The sequence below is a fragment of the Schistocerca nitens genome, chromosome 3 (assembly GCF_023898315.1).
Source record: "Schistocerca nitens isolate TAMUIC-IGC-003100 chromosome 3, iqSchNite1.1, whole genome shotgun sequence".
Taxonomy (NCBI): Eukaryota; Metazoa; Arthropoda; class Insecta; order Orthoptera; family Acrididae; genus Schistocerca; species Schistocerca nitens.
Window position 1 is genome coordinate 690101115 of NC_064616.1, and position 7470 is coordinate 690108584.

Sequence of the window (7470 nt, forward strand, 5' to 3'; positions counted from 1 at the left end):
ATGAAAGCGACATTTGTTGCTATTTCACTAGATGAAACATCAGATGTCACAAATATTCCACAATTATCAACTGTATATATCAGACCTATGAAAGGTATGTAGGGTTTAGTTACATTAGCGATGATAGATACACAGAGGCCATAGCTAAGTTTACAGTAGACCATCTTGAAGAATCTGAATGCAACAATAAGTTGGTAGCACAGACGTATGATTGGGCAGCCGTCATGATGGGACATTCAGGCTGTATGCAATGAAAAGTTGGGGATGTAATTCCACATGCAATATTTGTACGCTGTTACACGCACAAGTTGAAATGGCTATGAGCACTATGGAACTTAACATCTGTGGTCATCAGTCCCCTAGAACTTAGAACTACTTAAACCTAACTAACCTAAGGACATCACACACATCCATGCCCGAGGCAGGATTCGAACCTGCGACCGTAGCAGTCGCGCAGTTCCGGACTGAGCGCCTAGAACCGCTAGACCACCGCGGCCGGCTACACGCACAAGTTGAATTTGGCTTTATCACAGGCAATAACGTGTATGGCTGCACGTAGAGTGTTTTTTGCTAACGTTAATGGTTTTGTAACTTTTTTGCCCATTCTTCGAAAAGAACAAAATTATTAGATACAATAATGAAGCAGAGATTTCCATAACTTGCGCCAGCTAGGTGGAGTTATTCAAGTCGCTTGGTATAAACTGTTATAGATCATTGGGTTGGACCTGAAGATTTATACAAGTACATTTTGGAAAATCCACAAATTTGAGCCACAACTGCTATCAATGAAGCATGTGGATTTCTCATGACGTTACAAGATTTTCAGTTTAACTTCCTTTTGTATTTGGTTGAAGAACTATTTTCACTGATGGACGTTACATTGAACATGGTTGAATCCAGAATCCATAGACATTACGTTATGCACCAAAGAACTGGAAGACTCGAAACGAAAGCTGTCCACTAAGAGATATATCGGCTTCGAGAAAATATGATGCAAGGCTGAATGCGTATGTGATACTTCAAGGAAGAGAAGAAAGAAAGTATGCACAAAAACATCTGTAAAGGATGACTACAGGAGGACGCACAAAAACATCTGTAAAGGATGACTACAGGAGTACGCACCTTGAAATACACTCAAGAGCCAAAGAACCTGGTATACCTGCCTATCATGTAGCACCCTCGTGAGCACGCACAAGTGCCACAACAGGACGTGGCAAGGACTCGACTAAGTGCTGGAAGAAAATGACACCATGAATCCTGCAGGGCTATCTATAAATCCGTAAGAGTACGGGGGTAGAGATCTCTGCTGAAAAGGAAGTTGCAAGGCATCCCAGATATGCTCAGTAATTTTCATGTCTGGGGAGTTTGGTGGCCAGCGGAAGTGTTTAAACTCAGAAAAGTGTTCCTGGAGCCACTCTGCAGTAATTCTGGACTAGTGGTGCCACCTTGTCCTGCTGGAATTGCCTAAGTCCGTCGGAATGCACAAAGGACATGAATGGTTGCAGGACATCAGACAGGATGCTTACGTGCGTGTCACCTGTCAGAGTCATATCTAGACGTATCAGGGGTCCCATATGACTGCAAGTGCACACGCCCCACGCCATTACAGAGCCTCCAACAGCTGATTTGCAGGTTTCACGGATTCATGAGTTTGTCTCCATACACGTACACGTCCATCCACTCGATACAATTTGAAACGAGACTCGTCAGACCTGGCAACATGTTTCCAGGCATCAGCAGTCCAATATCGGCATTGACGGGCCCAGGCGAAGTGTAAAGCTTTGTGTCATGCAGTCATCAAGGGTACATGAGTGGGCCTTCGGCTCCGAAAGCCCATATTGATGAGGTTTCGTTGAATGGTTCGCCGGCTGACAATTGTTGATGGCCCAGCATTGAAATCTGCAGCAATTTGCGGAAGAGTTGCACTTCTTCCATGCTGTACGATTCTCTTCAGTCTTCGTTGGTTCTGTTCTTCCATGATCTTTTTCTGGCCTCAGCGATGTCGGAGATTTGATGTTTAGCGCACTCCTGATATTCACAGAACACTTGTGAAACGGTAGTACGGGAAAATCCCCACTTCATCGCTATCTCGGAGATGCTGTGTCCCATCGCTCGTGCGCTGACTACAACACCACGTTCAAACTCATTTAAATCTTGATAACCTGCCATTGTAGCAGAAGTAACCGATCTAACAACTGCGCCACACACTTGTATTATATAGGCACTGCCGACCGCAATACCGTATTCTGCTTGTCTACATATCTCTGTATTTGAATACGCATGCCTATGCCAGTTTCTTTGGCGCTTCAGTGTATTAGATGTTATAATTATATGGTTAATCGACTGATTTCATTCGCTGCCTGACTTAAAGGTTATTGAAATGTTTGACTCAAAGAGCTTCTCAAGCTTTGTAGATATGTTTCCCGAGGAGGCATTTGAAAATTTAAGGACAATATGTGTGAAGTTTTTTGATTCTGTTAGGTTAAAGTCCGAAGTGAGAGCTATTTTTACGTCACAACATTTGGAGGCCAAGTCTGTGAGGGAACTACAAAGTTTCCTGTATCAAAATGAGCTTTAAACTGGACTTCTAGAGCCCTATAACTGATTTTAACCATACTGGTTACAGTTAGTTAGTTACGTGTTCCATTGGTCAATAGCATGGAAAAACCGTTATGATGTGGAACGTGTCAAATGCACAAGAAATGCACACAGGAAACAAGATTTTTTCCACATTGTAGTGTTATACCTAAATATTGCTATTATCCATTCCATTCCCTTAAATGGCATAAAATGCATGTATTATATCTCCAGATTTATTTACTCATATTCAAGAATTCATCTATGGTATAGAAGGAGTTGTCAAGGAGGTATGATTTCAATTTGTTTCTGAAACTATTCCTGCTGTCTGTCAGACATTTTATTTAATCTGGTAATTTATCAGAAAGTTTTATAGCAGCATATTTTACCCCTTTCTGTGCCAAAGATAGGTTAAGTAAAGGACAGTGTAGGTCTTTCTTTTTTCTGGTACTGTAATCATGAATGTCGCTGTTGATTTTAAACTGGTCCATGCTGTTGAGAAAAAATTTCATTACTGAGTAAATGTACTGTGAAGCAGTTGTAAGAATTCCTAACCTTTTAAACAGATGCCTACAAGGTGTGCGACGATGAACCCCACACATTATTCTAACTACTTTCTTTTGAGCAGTGAACACCTTTTGCCTAAGTGTTGAGTTGCCCCAGAATATTATTCCGAATGACATCAGAGAGTGGAAGTATGCAAAGTATGTTAGCTTACTAATTTCTACATCCTCAAAATTGGAAATTATTCTGATTGCAAAAGTTGCTGAACCTAGTCGCTTTAGGAGATCCAAAATATGAATTTTCCAATTAAGATTCTCATCTATATGTACACCCAAAAACTTAGTATGCTCTACCATGGCTACTGACTTCTTTTGATGTGTTATGTTTATTGAAGGAATATACTATTTGCAGCAGAAAATTGGATGTACTGTGTTTTTTCAAAGTTCAGAGCAAGCCCATTCGCAGAAAACCAATTAATAACTTTTCCAAAGACCTTATTTGTATCATATTCATCAGTCGAACGATCGTTTTCCACGCTGAAAAGAATAAAGACTTTCACCAGGAATGCACGGGGACAGAGACGTATGCCTGCTCTTTCCATCATGTCCGTATTTGTGCTAGATGTATGTAAGGATCTTACTTGTTATTTGCCTTAAGCAGTGTCCTTGCGGTAGAAAATCTGCATCCAGAATTATTACCTTATAGAAAAACCATGTGGTAAAAAAATGGATGTGCATAGCCATTCCAAAGTTATTCTAGACAGAATGAATCCCAGAATGATGTGACATCGAGAAAAGTTAGAAACAGAGAACTGAAAAATTTGGGGACTGTAGGGAGCAATGTTCCTGCTTCTCAGACTGTTCGTGAACCAACTGAATTGTTCAGTGTACCAGATTTTAGTGGCTCTGCCGATTTCCTACGTCTAGAACGTGCTTTCCAGGCAGTGGTATCCTGAAAATATTGCTAAAGCATGGAACATGAAAGTTATCAGTTGCAAGTATATGTGACATTGCTCACTCACCATAAATTTATCTGTAGAGGAATTCCGCTCTGCGTGTCTTCTTGCAGCACTCCACAGTAACATTGTCAAAAAATTGTTTCGAAATTCCATCGGCACCAACAGATCATTTTCTATGGACGTAATTTACGCACGTATTACAACAAAACTTAATAAACCTAGAACACATATACGGTTTTTCTCCACACGTAAATGACAATGAAAATTAAGGTGCCTACACATATATGAAATTCCGATACAGTCAGATGATGTTAATTACTGTATCCTATATTAACGCAAACAACCCACTGATATATAAAATGTTCAAATGTGTGTGAAAGGTTATGGGACTTAATTGCTAAGGTCATCAGTCCCTAAGCTTACACATTACTTAACCTAAATTATCCTACGGACAAACACACACACCCATGCCCGAGGGAGGACTCGAACCTCCGCCGGGATCAGCCGCACAGTCCATGACTGCAGCGCCTTAGACCGCTCGGCTAATCCCACGAGGCACACTGATATATAAACTAAAAACGAGAAAAAAAACGCTGACTCCACAACAACGGCGTTTCCTCGTTGGTTATTGCTTAAAACAACACAAAAATCATCCAAGTGCTAAGTGAAAAACTTACTTAATTAACACATTTAAACATCCTACAAAAACCTAAGTCTTTTCAAAAGATGCCCTGGAAAGAGCGTAATCCAGGGTCAGGTTCGCCAAATAAACGGTTGATGTGTTAGATGGAAAAGGTTGCAGTATTATGAGCGGCATGGAATAAGTAATACAGTATATTTTTTCCTCGTCCAATTTCGGCTGAAGAATTTGGAGTGGAACATTGTGTAATATTCTCGCCTCAAACCCTACAGTTTCATGAAGTACCGATGGATAGCGGCACGATATGTAGCCTTCAAAATGGCGTGTGTAACAGAGATGCGTTCCAAGCAGAGAGCTGTCTTCGAATTTCTTTAGGCGGAAAACTGGAGTATCGTGTATATTCATAGGCGCTTGCAGAATATCTACAGAGATCTGACAGTGAATAAAAGCGCGGTGAGTCGGTGGGCTAGTTGTCTTTCATCATGGAAACAAGACAGTGCAAACTTATCTGATCTCCCGCATGCCAGCTGGCCTCACGCAGTTGTGACTCCTGTAATTTTGGAATGTGTGGACGTTCTCATTCGAGGTGATCAATGGATCACAAACAACATCTCTCTGTTCAAATGGGGGTCTCTATTGGTAGTGCTGACACACTCTTCCATCAGTTGGGGTAATCAAAGGTGTATCAGAAGACCATAAAGAGCGACGAAGGATCATCTGTGAGGAATTGCTTGCACGTTACAATGCTGATCATGAGAATTTTTTGTCGAACATCGTCATAGGCGGTGAAACATGCATTGGTCACTTCGAGTCGAAAAAAAAAAAAAACAGAAATCTATAGAGCGGCATCACACCACCTCTTCTTCAAAGAAATAGTTCAAAGCTGCACCTTCAGACGGTAAAGTCTAGGACTGTAAAGGAGTTATTTTGTCCGATTTCCTCCCTCATGGTGCAACGATCAACTCTGAATCACATTGTGCTATCCTCAGTAAATAGAAGAAACAACTTTGTGCATCTGAGAAGAGCTCACGAGACTTTATCGGACTATTCTCCCTCATCCACCATACATACCGGATCTCACAGCTATCAGTTCCATCTCTTTGGCGCAATGAAGGCTACATTCCGCAGGAAGCAGTACATTTATGATGCAGAGATTATTGCTGCAGCAAGAAGTTGCCTCTGGCGTTGACCATGCAGGCATACAGTCAGTCCTAGTAAGGTAGCTTGAGACCTTCTAACTGACCGGAGATTATCATGAAAAATAGGATTTTTTAGCCGAAAGAGTGGGGAATAATATGGTGTATTGGTAATCCTGAGTAAAATCAACATGCTTCCAGGAAAAAAATATGCTGCATTACTTATTGTACGCCCCTTGTAAATGGAGAAACAGGGTGACTGCTGCTTTTACCACTAGCTCTTGTCATTCTCGAAAATTTGCTCACTTACAGATTGCAGCTGCTGCCTGAGTTGTCTTGGCTCTGGTTCGATAGTTGGATGGAGTGCATTAAGAATGAAAAATCCAGTCTGTTTAAGCTTGGGCTAATTCAAATAACTCATCATTCATGAGAAACAATGGCCTGTATTCAATTATTGAGCAAGGAAATGCCGTAGGATGCAACTTGGATCAGAAGTGGATGTGGTGTGTGACGAATTTCAGCTATCGTAAGCCTAGCTACACTTATGGGTAAAATGAACATTTTTGATTTAAATACAGTTATGAATGAAATGATCATTTATTGACTTTGATATATTAATTAATACGCTTCTAAAAATGATAAAACATGACGGTTGCCGGTGCCTGATTTGCATACTTGATGATTCTTAAAACTTGCTTCTGAGTCCGCTACAAAATACGTGGTTTATAGGACGGGAATAAAAAAAAGGATGGGTTAACCATACACACATTTAACATCCACATGCAATTGCTGAGGTTTATACACAGGAGTAAAGAAAATAACGAATGTCCTCCACCACAACGACATGTGGCTAGCAAAGAGATACTGCTCCCTCGATTTAAACATGTGGAATGAAGACATAAAATTGCCGTTGAAATACACACAGAAAGAACAAAACATGTACTACAAAACACATTTAATTTAAATACACTGTATAAGAGTAATATTACGGAAGCTGTAGCACAAAAAATCTCTTAAACCAGAACACGATCACGGGATGGTTATGAACAAGGATATGTACCACACAAATAGGAATTTCGGGATAAACATACTTGAATTGTCCTGAATTTGCCACAACGGTAACAAGATGTGCGGGATGAAGGCCGTTAGACATGAAAACTAACGCGTGGTGGTTACGAAAAAAAGGCAAGTACCAACCAATGGCAGCTATAGAATGAAACGGTTTGAAAAATCAGTGGCAAATTCACGGTGGTGTCATACAATGCACATGCACTCATTGTTTAAAAAATGAGAAGCTCATTGAACTGAATAGCTGCCTATTTCGACACACTTTCACGTGTTTGAGCAACTGGTTGTATCAAAAAATAGCCTACGAAACCACCTAAATTTCAAAGTATTCAACACTTACAATATTGAAATAAAATTCGTCGCACAAATTAATGTACCATCATAGTACAGGAGAAAAACGTTAGACTGCAAAAATTCAAACATTAACTTAACTATTGAGGAGAAGCTCTTATGAGGAGCTGATCTTACCAAGCTCCTAGCGGACAGCGAAGAGTTTCCTTAACGAAAGTGGACAGAGAGTATGCCTATTGTATTGTGCCAACGTACATAAAAGGCTCGGCCAAGGCAGACAGAAACCTCTTTGCTAC